Source organism: Doryrhamphus excisus, linkage group LG23 (genome assembly GCF_037039965.1).
Source record: "Doryrhamphus excisus strain RoL-2023G ecotype Guam linkage group LG23, RoL_Dexc_Guam_v1.1, whole genome shotgun sequence".
NCBI lineage: Eukaryota > Metazoa > Chordata > Actinopteri > Syngnathiformes > Syngnathidae > Doryrhamphus > Doryrhamphus excisus.
The window spans coordinates 10,335,447-10,355,849 of NC_136379.1; the positions used below are offsets into that span (position 1 = coordinate 10,335,447).

Here is a 20,403-nt window from a genome sequence, read left to right on the forward strand (position 1 = left end):
CTCCTCACAGGAGAAGAAAAGGGGGGAGAAGAAAAGAGCCAGAAGGGGGCATACTGCTCTCTCTCTCTCTCTTTACTCTTTTTGGTGAATGAGGACTTCACAATGCACCGCTCGCCCTCTCTCTCTCTCTCTCTCTCTCTCTCTCGCTCTCTCGCTCTCTCGCTCTCTCTTTCTCTTTTCATTATTTTTTCATTCCTGGCACAAAAAGCCAAAAGAATAAGAGCACTTCCCTTCCTGTTTTTGCTATATCAAAAACAATTATGTGAAGAATGAACAATTCCAACAATTCCAAGAGAGAGGTTGCGGGTGAGGGGGTGGGGGTGCGGGGGTGGGGTGAGAGGTCCACACACAAAATCGGACCGGCTTCCCATAAAGCAGCTAAGGGACCCCCTCGGTCCTGCTAATGAAAAGTGTAACTTTAGCCTCCCAGCTGTACGTCTCAATCCATAATCCTTCCCCAAAATCCTCAGCATAGAGCCGCCTCCCGCTCCCATGGCGCTCCCATGGCGCTCCCATGGCGTTCCCATGCCGCTCCCATGGCGCTCCCATGCCGCTCCCATGCCGCTCCCATGGCGCTCCCATGGCGCTCCCATGGCGCTCCCATGGAGCTCTTGAGCCTGGAGCCGAGCCGGGCCTGCTCTGATTCAGTCCCGGGTCCTCCTCGCGACCTGAGCAGGACCAGCCGGGCTCTTGCGTGTTCTTGTGCCCCTCCAGCCCCCCCAAGACCCTCTGTGACAACAAGACGGACGTTTTGGACCAGCAGAGAATGAGACCAGCCTGCGGGTGCGTGTCCCCGCCTTGTGGAGGTGAGTCCTCACGTGTCCTTGTGTGCATGCCTGGGTACCGGGTGGGACGGGGCTGGGTCCGTCACGGACATCTCCTCACAACCTCCTGGCATCGCTGGCCTGGGAGGGGGGGGGGGGGGGGCACATTTGAGTGATGCTGGCAACTGGCTGCAGGAATGAGGACCCAGCGACGGTGAATTTCGGAAGGGTGGGATGCCTTCCATGATGCCGCCAGCACGCCACCGGCTTGTTTACGTTTTGCTAGCAAGGATGACGCTAGGCCGGAGGTGTCCAACATCTGGCCCGCGGGCCGTTTGCTGCCCACCGCCCATTTTTGATTCCAAGAAATGAAATGTAGAATGGAAGCCTGGGAAGCTTTTCAAGAGGAAAAAGGTGCGGGACCAAACACATTCCCGGGATTGCAGCAAAAATATGGAATATGATGGGAGGAAAAAGTTTGGACACCCCTGCTCCGGTGGGTCCTGTCCAAGTCAAGGTGACCCCGGGACGGCTGATTTAAACATCCTGCGCTCGTCTGCCTTTGCACTCTTGGCGCTGGGAGCAGCGGGTGGTTGACGTGCACGCTTAGGCAAGAATGTGTGTGTGTGTGTGTGTGTGTGTGCGTGTGTGTGCGTGCGCGCGGTGAACACGCATGCGGGAAATATGTTGCTGCGCCTTTTGCATGAAATGATGAAAGGCGGAAGGAAGGAAGGCGCGTGGGATAGTAAAGGTTAATAAATGATTAGAAAGCCGTGCGGGCGGACCAATGCAAGCGCAAGACAAAATGGCCGCTGTTGCTTAGCGAACACGGGAAGAAGATGGAGGGGGGGCTCTTTGAAGGTTACACCCTCTCCCAGCAAAAAAAAGAAAAAAGTTGCAATGATTGGATGTTAAACATCCCGGCATGACAGGGAATTTGGCAAATAAATAAAAGAATATTAGAATGAGTGATTACATAAATATTTTGCGGCAGAATGCGGAGTTTGGAGACGACTGATGTGACAGCTTCGTATGAAAGTCTGTTTGAGGCGTCGCGGTTGAAAGCGCTTGCTAGTACGACACAAGGAAAGCCTTCAAAAGCCTTTTTGGGGGTGGGGGGCGGGGGCCCCCCCTCCCGTGCTAAGGTTAACTTTGAGTAATCATGTGAGAGACGGAGGAGGACTGCTAACTTTCTTTCTCACAATACTTTGACTTTTCTTCTGCTGTTGAAAGTGCAGAGGTAAATGCATGGGGGGGGGGGGGGGGCTGGGGGGGATACTTTGTTTCAAAGACGCCTTTCAGCCCGTTCTCGCTGTGCTCTTTTCCTTAATGAAGTCATCAACATGGCTTTTATTTCCACACCTTTCTTCTTCTGCACATGGTGCTAAATGTTTGATTTGGATGTGGATGGAGATGGATGGAATCCGCTCGTCTCCGCTCGTCTCCGCTCGTCTCCGCTCGTCTCCGCTCGTCTCCGCTCATCAGCAGCTGATGGCGGAACATCGTCCAGACGCTCAAACAGATGGTGGCCTTTCATTGTGCAAAGTTTGGTGTTTGGGTCCGAGTGAAACATCTCATTATTTGGTCAGCTCTCGGTGCTTGCATATTCATACTTTAGCATGAAACAAAAGAAGAGCGTGGTCCACGTGGTTCGACTCCGGGCCTCATCAGCTTCTTTGTCTTTTCACCAACTTTTCCTGCTGGGAGAAAAAAAAAAGCAAGAAGTCCTTGCCGTCCCCCACAATGCCCGTGTCATATTTCATATTTCTATCTACGACGCAATGTACGCAGGATCTTTGCTAAGGAGACGTTGCGGTATACGTACTACTACTACTACTACTACTACTACTACTACTACTACTACTACTACATTTGCAAATAAAGGCTGGCGTCAGATGGATAACACGGCGCCGTGCGAGGATGTATATTGATATTTCATCAATATTTCATCCATATCTGGCTTCCATTGCTCCAGTCCACTCTTTCACCGTTTACGGCTTCTCCAAGTAATGGAAAAGGAAGTCAAATGGAAGTAATGATGTCATCATCGTAGTCAATACATAAATAATAGGAATCATGGAAGGTGGTTTTTGGTGGGATTTAATAATATACTTCAGATCTGATATTACTCACATTTGTTGGAAAAACGTTGAAATAATATGAAAATTTGTCATCGCCGGATGTACTTTTTTTACACTTTTGTTTGGAATTAGAATTATTTGTTCCAGAGTAGAGAAGAATCATATTTTGACAGAATGTGACATGAACAGCTGATGGCAAATATATATATATATATATATACGTATATATATATATATATATATAGAATTTATACAATATATAGAATATATGGAATATATGGAATATATGGAATGTATACAATATATGGAATATGCAGAATATGTGGAATATATTGAATATATGGAATATCTACAATACATGGAATATGTGGAATATATGGAATATATAGAATATATGGAATATCTACAATACATGGAATATGTGGAATATATAGAATAAATGGAATATATAAAATATATAGAATACATGGAATATATGGAATATATAGAATACGTGGAATATATAGAATACGTGGAATATATGGGATATATAAAATATATGGAATGTATAGAATATATATAATAAATGGAATATATAGAATACATGGAATATATAGAATATATGGAATACATGGAATATATAGAATGCATGGAATATATGGAATATATAAAATATATGGAATATATAGAATGCATGGAATATATGGAATATATAAAATATATTGAATATATAGAATACATGGAATATATAAAATATATGGAATATATAGAATACATGGAATATATAAATCAGGTTGCTCATTGGCCGGATGGAAATGTCCCTTTTTAAAAATGTTCACTCTTTTTCTTCACGGACGTCAAGGATGTTTGCTTCCCATTTTCACCTTCATCAGCCCCACCACCAAAACCTCTACCATCACCATCATCATCATCATCATCATCATAACAATAAGTACGCATGAGACCAGCAGGAGCCGCTGACAGGAGACAAAAAGAGACAAAAAGAGACAAAAAGAGACAAAAAGAGACAAAAAGAGACAAAAAGAGACAAAAAGAGACAAAAAGAGACAAAAAGAGACAAAAAGAGACAAAAAGAGAAAAAGCTCCTCCAATTTCACACCTTCAGATTCTCCTCTTCTTTCAGTTTATCATTAAGATAAGAAGGACGCACGCACGCACCTTCTTGGATGACTTTATTGCCCCCGCAGCACAGATTATCTATACGCTGCTTTCACATTCTTACAGTGGATTATTTACACATTTCTTTCATAGCATACTTGCACTAGATTGTTTCTACATCTTTTTCATCATACTTACAGTAGATTATAGCAACGTCTTTTTCACAATACTTACAGTAGATTATATCTACATCTTTTTCATAATACTTACAGTAGATTATATCTACGTCTTTTTCACAATACTTACAGTAGATTATAGCGACGTCTTTTTCACAATACTTACAGTAGATTATATCTACGTCTTTTTCATAATACTTACAGTAGATTATATCTACGTCTTTTTCATAATACTTACAGTAGATTATAGCAACGTCTTTTTCACAATACTTACAGTAGATTATATCTACGTCTTTTTCACAATACTTACAGTAGATTATATCTACGTCTTTTTCATAATACTTACAGTAGATTATATCTACGTCTTTTTCACAATACTTACAGTAGATTATATTGATGTCTTTTTCATAATACTTACAGTAGATTATATCTACGTCTTTTTCATAATACTTACAGTAGATTATATTGATGTCTTTTTCATAATACTTACAGTAGATTATATCTACGTCTTTTTCATAATACTTACAGTAGATTATATTGATGTCTTTTTCATAATACTTACAGTAGATTATATCTACGTCTTTTTCATAATACTTACAGTAGATTATATCTACGTCTTTTTCAAAATACTTACAGTAGATTATATCTACGTCTTTTTCATAATACTTACAGTAGATTATATTGATGTCTTTTTCATAATACTTACAGTAGATTATATCTACGTCTTTTTCATAATACTTACAGTAGATTATATCTACGTCTTTTTCATAATACTTACAGTAGATTATATCTACGTCTTTTTCAAAATACTTACAGTAGATTATATCTACGTCTTTTTCATAATACTTACAGTAGATTATATCTACATCTTTTTCACAATACTTACAGTAGATATCTACGTCTTTTTCATAATACTTACAGTAGATTATGTCTGGCTATCTTTCACGTACTTGGATTATTTCTACATTATTTTATAATGTATACAGTAGATTATGTCTAGATATCTTTCACGTACTTGTGGATTATTTCTAGAAATCCTTAGATTATTTGCATATTTGGCTCATCTGGCTCATCTCTTTCATATAATACTTACAGTATATTATGTCTAGATTTCTTTCACATATTTGGATTATTTCTACCTTCTTTTAAAATACGTACAGTAGATTATGTCTAGACATCTTTCACATACTTGGATTATTTCTAGAAGTCCTTCGATTATTTGCATATCTGGCTCATCCGTGTCTGCGACTGGCATTGGATGAAGATGACTGAAAGGATGAGTCAGTCACTGATTATGTCCCGACTTAGTTTGGGTGTTAAATCAACACTCCTTTCTTTCCACCGGCTGCTTGGCCGCTTCAGCTTTAGCTTTAGCTTTAGCTTCAGCTTCAGCTTCAGCTTTAGCTTTAGCTTTAGCTTCAGCTTTAGCTTTAGCTTTAGCTGCCGTGGTCTGTTTAGCATGAAAAGAGTTTTGTCAGCGCCACCAAACACATGACAACACGTGTCTGAGCCCGGCGCCGTCAGGCCTCAACCGTGCCTCTGCTGCGTGTCACTCAGCATTCGCTCGGGTGACAAGGCGCCGCGCTCGCCCGCCCTGCACGCGTCTGCGGGGGCTCGTCTGATGGACGCGATGGAAAGTCCAAAATAAGTTTGCAGAAAGACAACATGACCTGGTGCAAGAAGTCACCCTTGGATCCGTAGCGGCATCCTTGGCACCGTTTCACTTTGGCAAGACTACATCTTGGAATCCTGCATCTATGGATGTTCATTCATTCATCAATACATATACATGGCAATATCCTGCATCTATGGATGTTCATTCATTCATCAATACATATACATGGCAATATCCTGCATCTATGGATGTTCATTCATTCATCAATACATATACATGGCAATATCCTGCATCTATGGATGTTCATTCATTCATCAATACATATACATGGCAATATCCTGCATCTATGGATGTTCATTCATTCATCAATACATATACATGGCAATATCCTGCATCTATGGATGTTCATTCATTCATCAATACATATACATGGCAATATCCTGCATCTATGGATATTCATATAATGTATGGCAATATCCTGCATCTATGGATGTTCATTCATTCATCAATATATATACATGGCAATATCCTGCATCTATGGATGTTCATTCATTCATCAATACATATACATGGCAATATCCTGCATCTATGGATGTTCATTCATTCATCAATATATATACATGGCAATATCCTGCATCTATGGATATTCATATAATGTATGGCAATATCCTGCATCTATGGATGTTCATTCATTCATCAATACATATACATGGCAATATCCTGCATCTATGGATATTCATTCATTCATCAATACATATACATGGCAATATCCTGCATCTATGGATATTCATATAATGTATGGCAATATCCAGCATCTATGGATATTCATATAATGTATGGCAATATCCGGCATCTATGGATATTCATATATGACAATATAGGTATATACATTATCTATACATTATATACATATATACATTGAGGACCCAAAGGGGGACCAGTGGCAACCCCAATGGCAACCCCAATGACGACCCCAGTGGGGACCCCACTGAGGACCCCAGTGAGGCATAGAAAATGGATGGATGGATGGATGAACATTATGGATGGAGCACGATTATCTTTACGATTACAGGTCTTTGTTTTCATTTTTTCAGGCTGGTATAAAAACACGAAGTCCAGATGAATGGATGAATGGATGGATGAATGGATGGATGAATGGATGGGTGGATGGATGGGTGGATGGACGGATAACTAGTTGGATAGATGGACGGACGTATGGATGGATAGCTGTATGGATGGATGGATGGATGTACGGAGATGTAGAAGATCTCAGTGAAAGTGTGCAGACGCTGCGAGGAGGCCGTAAAGGAAAGTGTTGGCTAAGGAGACACCAGGTCGTCCGGGGTCGTCATGAAGAGGTGTGAAAGCTCACCGTGACTTTGTAACGGCGAGCCGCGCAAGTCACCGCTGCCAAGACGGAACCGTATCCAAAAGCCAATCTGTCACCAAATGGAGTGAAAAGGAAAAATGGCGAGCCAAGAGCACAAGTCTAACATGCCCTCGTACAACACACTCACACGCACACACACGCACACACACACACACACACACACACACACGCACACACACACACCGCACACACACACACCTCTTTTCTGCGTGGCATTACACTTGCAAAGCGGCTGATAAAAAAGTTCTCATTAACACGTTAGCAGAACGGCTATTAGAAAAAAAGGTCATGGAAGCTCTTTAAAGCATCAACGTTGTTCTGTTAACTGCCCACTCCTATTAGCATTGCTACTTTATTAGCATTGCTACTTTATTAGCATTGCTACTCTATTAGCATTGCTACTCTATTAGCATTTTTACTTTATTCGCATTGGTACTTTATTAGCATTTCTACTTTATTAGCATTGGTACTTTATTAGCATTTCTACTTTATTAGCATTTCTACTTTATTAGCATTGGTACTTTATTAGCATTTCTACTTTATTAGCATTTCTACTTTATTAGCATTTCTACTTTATTAGCATTGGTACTTTATTAGCATTGGTACATTATTCGCATTGGTACTTTATTAGCATTTCTATTTTATTAGCATTGGAATTTATTAGCATTTCTACTTTATTAGCATTGGTACTTTATTAGTAATTATACACTCAGTAGCATTCATACTTCATTAGCATTGTACTTTATGAGCATGTGTACATTATGAGTATGTGTACTTTATGAGCATGTGTACTTCATAAGCATGTGTACTTTTTGAGAATGTGTGCTTAATGAGCATGTGTACTTCATGAGAATGTGTACTTAATGAGCATGTGTTTTTATGAGCATGTGTACTTTATGAGCATGTGTACTTCATAAGCATGTGTACTTTATGAGAATGTGTACTTCATAAGCATGTGTATATTATGAGCATGTGTACTTTATGAGCATGTGTACTTTATGAGAATGTGTACTTTACTAGCATGTGTACTTCATGAGCATGTGTACTTTATGAGCATGTGTACTTTACTAGCATGTGTACTTTATGAGCAAGTGTACTTTACTAGCATGTGTACTTTATGAGCAAGTGTACTTTACTAGCATGTGTACTTTATGAGCATGTGTACTTTACTAGCATGTGTACTTTATGAGCATGTGCACTCACTACACTACACCTTAGTTCATCCAACCTCAAGCCGAAACTAAGCACACACGTGCACACGCACACACGTGCACACAGACACGTACACACACACACACGTGCACACACACACACACAGATACGTACACACACACACGTGCACACACACACACAGATACGTACACACACACACGTGCACACACACACACAGACACGTACACACACACACACGTGCACACACACACACAGACACGTACACACACACACGTGCACACACACACACAGACACGTACACACACACACGCAGATTGCAAAGAGTGAAAAGTTAGCTAGCTAGCTAGCTAGCTGGAGTTCCTGTTGTATAATAGTTGTGCAATCTGGAGTAAAGAAAAGATCATCGGAGTGTAAAGGTGACTGTAGGGGTGTTATTTCATGTCCACAGGGCTCTAATCAGCCTACAAACTATTTCTAAAATCATAAAGAGGATTTGTACGCTCCAACTACCAAAATGTTGACCACCCTAAATGTGAGCCATAATAAAAAGTAAAGGTAGAGACGGTAAAGTCTGGTCCTGGACCAACACGTGTTGTGCTGACGGGAGGCCGCACGGCATCAAACGCTGGAGCGCAATAAGCAGAAAAGTCAAGCGGGCAAACGTGGGCAATTTGGGGCCAAATGAAGCTCCGCGTCGCTTGGGGTTTTTATTCACGGTCTCGGTCTGCGAGTTCAACGTTGGTCCCTTTGCGATGACATCATGGGGTCGCTGACTCCACTTCCCAAAGGTCGAAGGGTGGACTTGAAGTGCTTCACCTTGTCCAAATCAGCGGTGGGGCCCACAAAGGGACGGAGCGGCACCCATTCAGCCGAGCTGACTTCAGCAAGCAAACAAACGCGTCGGCTTGGAAGAGGAAGGAAGAGGAGGAATAATCTTAAGAGGAGAAGGGAATTTAAAAAAAGAAAAAAGAATTATCGGTGGCCAAAATGCAAGCTGGCAGAGAAAGCGAGGAGTGCATGTGGCAGTGGGCCGCTCCATGAAGACATCTGCTGATTGCAGGCTTTGGGGACGCCTGCTGGAGCCCCAGCCTGGCAGGGAAACGTGCAAAGACAGGCGGAAGCACACGGAAACCGCTGAAACAACGAGAGACGCTCACGGTCACCTTGAACACCAGCGCACGCTGGACACTTGATTAGGCACAGCCCAGTAATGCTGATTACACGCGTGGCGGGGGTCTGGGGGTCTGACGCAAGGACGGTGGAGGAGGTGTCTTCATCTGCCGGTTCCGCCCGTGACGTCATGAGGGGGGACTGGAAGAGCAGCTCCGGCGGATCCTTTCTCCCACGTCAGTGAACCCTCTTCCTGCCTGGTACGCTTGCAGGTCCACGTGGTCCTTCATTGCGTGGCTATGGTCCCAGGCCAAGACCCATGGACGTACTTCCGAAGGAGAAGATAAACCTATGTGAGTCTTTCCCTCTTGGAATTGATGGCGGTAGCGTGCCGACACCGAGCTTACGTTTCATCAGGACATTCGGGGGCATCTGGTTCCCCCTCAGATGGGCCACATGGCGTCCTGTGTTGCTGTGTTTTTCTCTCCAGTGACCTCTGACCCCGGCCCTCTCCTCTGCTTTGTTGTGCAGGTCAGAGTCCAAACACTCACGGAGACGCACGGCCACCCTTTTGCCACGCAGATCCACAAAGGCGGCAGGTAAGTCTGCTCCAGGTGCACCCTGCAGGGACCCCCGCCGCTCCCGGGCCCTCGGGTCAGGTCTTGGGGGCCACAGAGCTCCGAGCGCAGGTCACAGAGGGCTCGGGCGTCCCGGAGATGAGACGGCAGACTGGCATGAGGTGTTTGATGTGGGACTATGATACTGTGCTGCTATGGCTTGAATTAGCGCCGCCCCGCCCCCCCAGCTGCTACTTCCTGTTTGGCCAAACTCTGCTGTGTAATCTCTTACAGGTGACGGTGGGATGCACGTCAGCGCCGTGTGTGTGTGTGTGTGTGTGTGTGTGTGTGTGTGTCACAGCAAGCTAATGAAGTGTGAGGCCAGCGTACGATGGCCTCCTGGTAGGAGATGACGGTGCTGGAATGAGCGCTTTTCCAAGGTGTTATCCTAATGGGATTTCTTACCTCCACTAACCTTACCTTGCACACTTACCTGTGTTTTTATTGTCACCTCCACCAACGTGTCTTCAGGAGCGGCTTTGTGTGAAAAGTCCTGGAAGAAAGTCCCATTAAGACGTTGCTGCTGGTCCAGATAAAGGTCAGCTTCCCATCAATTTTTCAGTTTCCATGAAATGTTTACATCTGCAAATCCACACGAGTAAAGGAACGCCACGGCTGTACGCTAACAGGCAAACCTCTCCTTTATGTGCCCCACTTTTCACTTTCCTTTTAACGTTCCTACAATATTCTTATTAATAAGAACAACTGGTCCGTCTGCCGTGCCTTGTATCTTTCAGCCACGCACCTTTCTCACGTCTCACTCACGGGATGCGGGACGGAGGACACCAGGGTTAGCAGCACTAGCATAGCTACGTATGGGAGCTGCAGCGCTAGCATAGCACGTGGTGACATGAAGGAGCGGGACGGAGGACACCAGGGTTAGCAGCACTAGCATAGCTACGTATGGGAGCTGCAGCGCTAGCATAGCACGTGGTGACATGAAGGAGCGGGACGGAGGACACCAGGGTTAGCAGCACTAGCATAGCTACGTATGGGAGCTGCAGCGCTAGCATAGCACGTGGTGACATGAAGGAGCGGGACGGAGGACACCAGGGTTAGCAGCACTAGCATAGCTACGTATGGGAGCTGCAGCGCTAGCATAGCACGTGGTGACATGAAGGAGCGGGACGGAGGAGACCAGGGTTAGCAGCACTAGCATAGCTACGTATGGGAGCTGCAGCGCTAGCATAGCACGTGGTGACATGAAGGAGCGGGACGGAGGACACCAGGGTTAGCAGCACTAGCATAGCTACGTATGGGAGCTGCAGCGCTAGCATAGGACGTGGTGACATGAAGGAGCGGGACGGAGGACACCAGGGTTAGCAGCACTAGCATAGCTACGTATGGGAGCTGCAGCGCTAGCATAGGACGTGGTGACATGAAGGAGCGGGACGGAGGAGACCAGGGTTAGCAGCACTAGCATAGCTACGTATGGGAGCTGCAGCGCTAGCATAGCACGTGGTGACATGAAGGAGCGGGACGGAGGACACCAGGGTTAGCAGCACTAGCATAGCTACGTATGGGAGCTGCAGCGCTAGCATAGGACGTGGTGACATGAAGAAGCGGGACGGAGGACACCAGGGTTAGCAGCGGTTATTTGTTGCGTGCTAACGTCACACTCGTATTCTCTCGTCTAGCTAGCGGTGTTGCACAAGAAAAACAGAACGGTTAGACTTCAACTCGCGTCTCTGTGGCAGACCGAGGGCTCATCGGCAGAGCTCCAGGTTTACCTGAAGATGTGTAGTGAAGGGTTAGCCTGCTGTTTAGTTGAAGTGGTTTTATTTATTCTTCAAGAAGATTGTGACGTGAAAACCGATCCACATGAGCGTCCCGGGTGTCCACCCTCTAGGCCACACTTGGCAGAAAGGCGCCGACCGCGAGAAGCCGCCCAGCGAGGGACAGCGCGGAGAAATCGCCATCAAGACGATTTGAGGCCGGCTGGCCCGCGCCTCTCCTTTGTCCCGGCACGGCAAGTTGGCGGAGCTCTCCTGAAAAGTCAAGATGAAAAAGGGAGAGGCTACAGCATACTAATGGCCCCCACTCATTAAATGAATGGGGGCCGATTCCCCCGCCAGTCAACGTGCACCGTTGCCCTTTGAGTTTGCGGGGGCCAGAGGGTGCGCAGCACTTTGAAAGCCCTGACCGGCATATTGAGCGAGTTTTAATGGAAGCCTTTGGAGACTCCTGGTAGGATGCTCGGTAACTCTTTGCCTTTAAGTCCCCGCACCTCGCTGTGTGATCTCCTCCCATCGCCCCTCCATCCTGGGATTGGGGCCCGGAGAGAGGAAGGGGACCGTGCGCGGTAAATGAGGCCAGAGGTGTCCATATCTGAGCAAAGGCCATTCTTTCATGGAGATGGGAATCTCTGAGACATGCAGCTCGGCACGCTTTGATGTGGAAAAGGTGCCGGGCATAAGAAGGACCAAGAAGGACGTTCGGCGCGGTCGCCTCCGGGGACCAGAGCGCTGAAAGCTTCTCCGCCGCTCGTACGCTGTTGATTTAATTACTCGGCTCGGCCGCCGTGCCCGCCCGCCCGCACAAGCGCTGAGAAATAAATGGAGCCCCTCTTAGCGTCATTATGGAAGTCATTGTCTGCTTCATGGGAAGCTGAGCCATCATGCAGACCGGCCGCCGGAACGCAGCCCGATGATCAAAGCGTTCCGGGAGCACAAGGCTAAAGACAATATCGGTTTATGTCATGTCAATATGGCGCTAGCATGTTGGCTAGCAGCTAACGGCTGCCGGGATAAGACGGGAAAACCATGAAAGTCATTTTACCATCATCAAAAGTATTATTAGGAATTTATTCCTTTATGAACCAATCATCCATATGAATTATTGTTCTGATAATAATAAAGTACATAGGCTAACACCAGCCTGATGCTAATCATGCCCAAAGTCATATCAAGATACTGTCCACGTAATTATGCTAACATTTACTGTAGTGTACTGTACTGTACTGTATATCAAACTGTCAGTGATGTGTATTAATACTCGCAGGCCATAATATTAGGTACGGCCTGGAATACAGGGCCAGCTATGGGATAGTATTAATACTCGCAGGCCATAATATTAGGTACGGCCTGGAATACAGGGCCAGCTATGGGATAGTATTAATACTCGCAGGCCATAATATTAGGTACGGCCTGGAATACAGGGCCAGCTATGAGATAGTATTAATACTCGCAGGCCATAATATTAGGTACGGCCTGGAATACAGGGCCAGCTATGGGATAGTATTAATACTCGCAGGCCATAATATTAGGTATGGCCTGGAATACAGGGCCAGCTATGAGATAGTATTAATACTCGCAGGCCATAATATTAGGTACGGCCTGGAATACAGGGCCAGCTATGGGACAGTATTAATACTCTCAGCCATAATATTAGGTACGGCCTGGAATACAGGGCCAGCTATGGGATAGTATTAATACTCTCAGCCATAATATTAGGTACGGCTTGGAATACAGGGCCAGCTATGGGATAGTATTAATACTCTCAGCCATAAATGCACTAAAATGAATATATATTCTGGTGTCTGCAATGCATATCTGCTCCTGTGCAATATTATGTGTATATCTTGTATATATCTTGTTAAATTGTCTTTTTTTGTTTACTTTACTTTACTTTTTGTATACTTTTTTAACTTAACTATTGCACTGAAAGGAGAAGCTCTCCAATCGCGTTGTACATCTTGTATAATGACAATAAAGGCCATTCCATTCCATAATATTAGGTACGGCCTGGACTACAGGGCCAGCTATGGGATAGTATTAACACTCGCAGGCCATAATATTAGGTACGGCCTGGAATACAGGGCCAGCTATGGGATAGTATTAACACTCGCAGGCCATAATATTAGGTACGGCCTGGAATACAGGGCCAGCTATGGGATAGTATTAATACTCGCAGGCCATAATATTAGGTACGGCCTGGAATACAGGGCCAGCTATGGGATAGTATTAACACTCGCAGGCCATAATATTAGGTACGGCCTGGAATACAGGGCCAGCTATGGGATAGTATTAACACTCGCAGGCCATAATATTAGGTACGGCCTGGAATACAGGGCCAGCTATGGGATAGTATTAACACTCGCAGGCCATAATATTAGGTACGGCCTGGAATACAGGGCCAGCTATGGGATAGTATTAACACTTGCAGGCCATAATATTAGGTACGGCATGGAATCAGGATAGTCAACTGAGACAAACCAAGTCAAAGCAACTTCCCACGCTGGAATTGCGTCGTTGACTCAGTGCCACTGTGCAATTTGGGAAAATGTAAAGAAAATATAAGTTTTCAAATCAATGAAATCAAGTTTTAAAAGGAGGTAATCCTCAAGCGGACGCCACTTTCTCTTTTAGGCTTTTCGGACCTTCAATGCCGGAGGCTCCGCATACCAAAGGACATAAAGGAAGCAGCCACGGAGCAGTCCACACAAGAACATGGCGGACCCTCCAGCCGACCGTAACGATGCACAGCAGAGAACGTCAGCGTGCAATTCCACCCCACCGTGGCAAGCTCCCGTCTACCCGGCGACAATGTAGGGGGTGCGGGGGGATTTTCTGCCATCAAGAGGGGAAAGCGAGGGTTAGCAGGCAGGTTGAGATCCCACGGTGACACCAGCGTTCAACCAGAAGAGCGGAGGACTGAGATTTGATCCCACAGAAGCCAATTTCCCGGCACCAAAGTTCTTCTTCTCAGAGCACGGCTCAAGCACTTCAAAGTTGAGAGCGCCATGCGTTTGGCAGCTCGTCTTGTCGGCCTTCAAAAAGCTAAAGCTAGCCGCAGACGCTCCGAGGGGCTGATTCGGGCTTCAGAGAGAAAGAGAATTTGGCGGCGGCTTACAGGCCGCCCGGCCCCATCCAGAGGTGGGCTGCGTTTCATCTTCTCCTAGCCTTAGCGACCGGGTTTGGTGCCGGGGCGCCTCACAGGTGGGAGTCGGCCTCAGTCAAAGACCGGCGCTCGCTAAGGACGGGATTTGCCGCCGTTATTTTTCTATTAGGGCAGAATTATGCTAAGCCTTCAGAGGCCATCTTTGTGTTGCCATGGCAGCCCATATTTCCTGCCAGGTTGTGACCTTGAATGACTACAGTGCAGAGCCAAGTCGCCCCCGGACCCTTTGAGGATTAGAACCGGGTCTCTTAGTTATGCAAAACACCTCCGATATGATTGAGCCTTGAATGCTTGAATGACAAACTTTACTCTCTTTTCATGCGATTATTGTCACTCGATTATTTCCAATCACTTGGCACGGCTTCAAGCGCCGCTTTTGTTAAAGGACCACGCCGAGCTTTTCTTCTCCGCCGCCTCCTCAAAGCTGGCACGGCCGGCGATTAGCCGGATCAACCGCGCGCTGCTAGGATTCTGCGTCTCAAAACAGACGTAAGGTGAAATGGACCTTTCTGCTCGTTAGCTCAATAGCCTGCCGTTGCCGGGGCAACCTGACATAAGCTACTTTAGCCGTCTGACTGACCGGGACACCCCCGGGGCACTTTTATCTTCACGTTGTCTTCGAGACAACGTCCGTTTGCTGTTTGTCGTTTGTACAAAACTTTATTCAACGGGAGAGCATGCGCAAAACACGCCTCACGTCACGTTACCCTCACGTCATTTCCGTTGGCATGACCACTGCTTACTTGGCCCAAACCCAAGCACGTAACCGACGGCAACCATGGAGTATTGTTCACGTCACATTCAAACCGCCGCCTGACGCGCACGCCAGTCGCTCACCCTATTGGCCGCTTGGAGCCGCACCTTGTTGACATCACCTTTCCTCAGCCTGCTTATTTCAGCTGTAGTCAGCGCCATCGTTCAGGCTCGTCGTTTCATCTGTGACTCTTGCCTACTTTGGGGTTTGGGGCCCGGTATGGACCCCTGGGGTACACCACAACATATATTCTCCATATCGCTTCCTGCATCGCAGTTCGAACCCCTCTCCCCACAAACCACTGAACAAGTTGCTGGTTCCCATCCCAGAATCGGCCCAAATGATGATGTTGTCTTTTTTCCACGTTTTGTCCCAATCCATCCTGCCGTTTTGGGATCAGTCGTCAAAGTGTGAACCCGAGAGATGCGCACGGGGCGCCCACTCAAGGCTGCAGACGGAGACGAGGCTTTCAAGGAACCAGATTGACGCTATTGTGATCACAACGCACAACAGGAGGCGACTTTGAAGGCAGAAAAATGCTCCCCGTGTCAGATTTCACCCGAGAAACGTACGGGCTGAGACGTTCAAAGACGTTCAAAGACACGTAGGAATGGACGTTCAACACCATAGCAACCCGAGTCGGGCGGGAAGAAATATCTACGGGACTTCACCAATCAATACGGACTGGAGAAGAGCAGCGATGCACCAACACTTTTTTACAACTTGGATGAAAAATGGGAAGTGTAGAAGAAAAAATCAATATGCAATATGATCAATAAATACTGGATGTTACATTTACACGACAGAAACCATTGTTTTGTGTATCTATTACTGTTACCTTTAAGCTTATATTTAACAATATCCTGCTTTTAAATATGCAGATATACAGGGTGGACCCCGCCTCTCCCCCGAGACAGCTGGGATAGGCTCCAGCCCAGTGAAGACCAGGATGGTCCAATCCATTTTACTCCATTCATTTGCCATGAAAAGCATAGAAAAAAAGAAAACGTCCATGTTGTCCACGGTAGAAAATGTGGATGCTCCCACCCCCGTCGGTCAACCAGCGACATTGCAGGCGTCCTATCTCTACCCAATCAATTGTTTGACTTGGTTTGAATCCAAATTACGTTTCTAGTCATGTTTCATATCAATAAATGTTGTGGTGTTTGCTTCCATGTTGGTGTGTACATCATGCGTGCTCACCCCCCCCCCCCCCCCCCCGGAAGAGTAGTGCAAGTGTGGCATGAGGAGGATCAGACCATGGTTGGCAGGGAATTGATCAGTCTCCATCCCGACTCACATCCCCATGAAGTGTCGGGTGTGCGTCAGATGACACGTTTGGTGACAGTGACTCGTCAATGACTGAGTCCCCAGCCGTGCACGCTCGCCTCCAAAGTGCTGTCTATCATCTTACTTTTGACAAATTCCTCACGCCTGTCTCTCAATCTAATCGGACTTTGAGGCTCCTGGAAGACAAAGACAGCTTGTCCTCATCTTCATACACTCTGTGTGTGTGTGTGTGTGTGTGTGTGTGTGCGTGTGTGTGTGCGTGTGTGTGCGTTAGCCACCAGCAGTTCTTGCAATCGCCCAAGTTAGAAAAACATGACAGTCACATTTTAGGTGCTCTGATGTCACAGCGCTTTTCTTTTTTTCCTCCAAGATGGAAAGTTCAATCAATGTGAGGTTTGGTCTCCTTTGATGTCAGGTCTCCAGTGATGTGCTTTTAGCATGCTACCTGCCTCCTCCTCCTCCTCCTCTTCATCTACTTCTTGTCACCCACTCGCTGCCTGCTCAAGCTGGCTGACGTGTGCTCATCCCGGCGTGGCCTGGGACTGGCCGCCATGGAGACACGCCAGGCCCAAGTACTTGCATCCATGAGGCAAATGTTGACTACTCCAACCAACAACATTTCATCCATCCATTTTCTACTGCTTGTCCTCATGAGGGTCGCGGGGTGCTGGAGCCTATCCCAGCTGTCTTGGGGTGAGAGGCGGGGTCCACCCTGGACTGGTGGCCAGCCAATCCCAGGGCACATATAGACAAACAACCATTCACACTCACATTCATACCTATGGACAATTTGGAGTGGCCAATCAAGCTAGCATGTTTTTGGAATGGGGGGGGGGGGGGATACCCGGAGAAAAGCCACACATGCACGGGGAGAACATGCAAACTCCACACAGAGATGGCTGAGGGTGGAATTGAACTTGGGTCTCCTGGCTGGCACTTGGGGGCGTCATCAGTAGTTAAATGTAAAACCGTTTCAAAGCACTTTGAGCACCTTGGAGGGGGAAAGGGGGCATCATACTGGGCCTATACATATACATATACATATACATATACATATACATATACATATACATATACCTATACCTATACCTATACCTATACCTATACGTACATATACCTATACATATATCTATACCTATACATATACATATATACATATACCTATACATATCATATGCTATGCTATGGTGTACGGTATGGTATGGTATGGTATGGTATGGTATGGTATGGTATAGTATGGTATGGTATAGTATGGTATGGTATGGTATGGTATAGTATGGTATAGTATTGTATGGTACGGTATGGTATGGTATAGTATGGTATAGTATGGTATAGTATGGTATAGTATGGTATAGTATGGTATAGTATGGTATGGTATAGTATGGTATAGTATGGTATAGTATGGTATAGTATGGTATGGTATGGTATGGTATGGTATGGTATGGTGTGCATGCTGGGGAAAGCCGTCTGATCAACATCAGCTGAAGAAAGGATGAAATATAAGGATTTCTATTTACCTGCCGGCCCACAAAGTCATTACCAACCCCCCCCCCCCCCCCTTTACAAAAGCAATTATGGGAAAAGTGAAACCTCTGTGATGGGGATGGAGGGATGGAGGGGGGGTGTTGGAGGGATGGAGGGTGGAAGGATGGAGGGGGGGTGTTGGTAAAACCACTTTCTACTTTTAAGGCAGCAGCTTATTTGAAAAACACATCAACCAATCCTACATTTTATTTGCTGGCCTTTTCACAACACACACACACACACAAGAGTGTGCATGGAGAGAGAGGGGGGGGGGGGCGTTGAAGCCAAAGGATGACCAATGACCAGCAAAGAAAGCAAAGCCCCCACCCACGTGGTCCTCAGAGCTTCTATTGGACACGTGCGGATCATAGTGAAATATTGGACTAAAATTAAATAAAAACTAAAACTTAAATATTCAATATATCTATTGATTAATAATAATAATAATCATCATCATCATCATCATAATCCTCATGAGCTTAATCACGTAGTGTTGATGAAGAATGATATTTATATATATTGTATAATTAAATGCGTGTTGTACAAGAATAATAATAATTATTATAAGAATCATAATAATTATAATAACCATAATACTAACAGTGGTGATGAATGAAGGGTGTAATTGATATATATTGTATATTTAAATGTGTGTTGTATAATAATAATAATAATGGTGATGAATATAGGATGATATAAAGATATCTTGTATAAATAAAGTGTGTTGTATTATAATAATAATAGCGATGAATGAAGGTTGATATTGATATATATTGCATAAATAAATGCGTGTTGTATAATTGTGTATGTTTCTTTGAAGGATCCACAGGTGAGGGCCACAGACGAGTGTTGCGTTCAAATGCAATGGGACCATTAGCGGGTGCTGCGAGGGCCTGTGGAGGCGTTCACCGTCTCGGCTCCTAAAAGTCACAAAAGGGGGCCAGCAACTTAATAAAGGACGATTTTCGTTGTTGGTAAGCGAGGTTCCTCGAACGCACCAGGCCGACAAAACAAAGGAAGTGTGATGTTGCCGTAAAGTCCGATTTCGCTTCCCTTCATCCTACATCCTGCATCTTCAGGCCCAAACCCCTGGGGAGAGAGCACGACACGCATGCGCATTGTCACCCACCGGGCGCATAAGACGTATTTCTAAAAGGCATATTTCTAAAAGACATATTTGTAAATATTTCTAAAAGACATATTTCTAAATATTTCTAAAAGGCATATTTGTAAAAGACATATTTCTAAAAGGCATATTTCTAAAAGGCATATTTCTAAAAGGCATATTTCTAAAAGACATATTTCTAAATATTTGTAAAAGGCATATTTGTAAAAGGCATATTTGTAAATATTTGTAAAAGGCATATTTGTAAAAGGCATATTTGTAAAAGGCATATTTGTAAAAGGCATATTTGTTAAAGGCATATTTGTAAAAAGCATATTTGTAAGAGGCATATTTGTAAAAGGCATATTTGTAAAAAGCATATTTGTAAGAGGCATATTTGTTAAAGGCATATTTGTAAAAAGCATATTTGTAAAAGGCATATTTGTAAGAGGCATATTTGTTAAAGGCATATTTGTAAAAAAGCATATTTGTAAAAGCATATTTGTAAAAAAGCATATTTGTAAAAGGCATATTTGTTAAAGGCATATTTGTTAAAGGCATATTTGTAAAAGGCATATTTGTTAAAGGCATATTTGTTAAAGGCATATTTGTTAAAGGCATATTTGTTAAAGGCATATTTGTAAAAGGCATACTTCAAGGCCAAATGAAGCTAAATGAGCCGTTCAGGTGCCCTGAAACGAATGTGATCCGTTTTCAAAAAGAAGTTGACAAACGAATGTCATGCTCCGACATGAAATATGATCCTCCTCTTCTAAGGAATATGATAAAAATGGGGGCCCATGGAGG

At 44.9% G+C, this 20,403-nt stretch overlaps 1 long non-coding RNA gene across 1 annotated transcript; it reads left to right on the plus strand.

The window, feature by feature from the left end:
• Positions 1-668: 668 nt before the first annotated feature.
• Positions 669-15,625, plus strand: LOC131110699 (uncharacterized). The gene is made up of 4 exons (XR_013625439.1): positions 669-806; positions 9,939-10,404; positions 10,496-10,562; positions 14,392-15,625. It is a non-coding gene; the product is annotated as an uncharacterized LOC131110699 (long non-coding RNA).
• Positions 15,626-20,403: the final 4,778 nt, after the last annotated feature.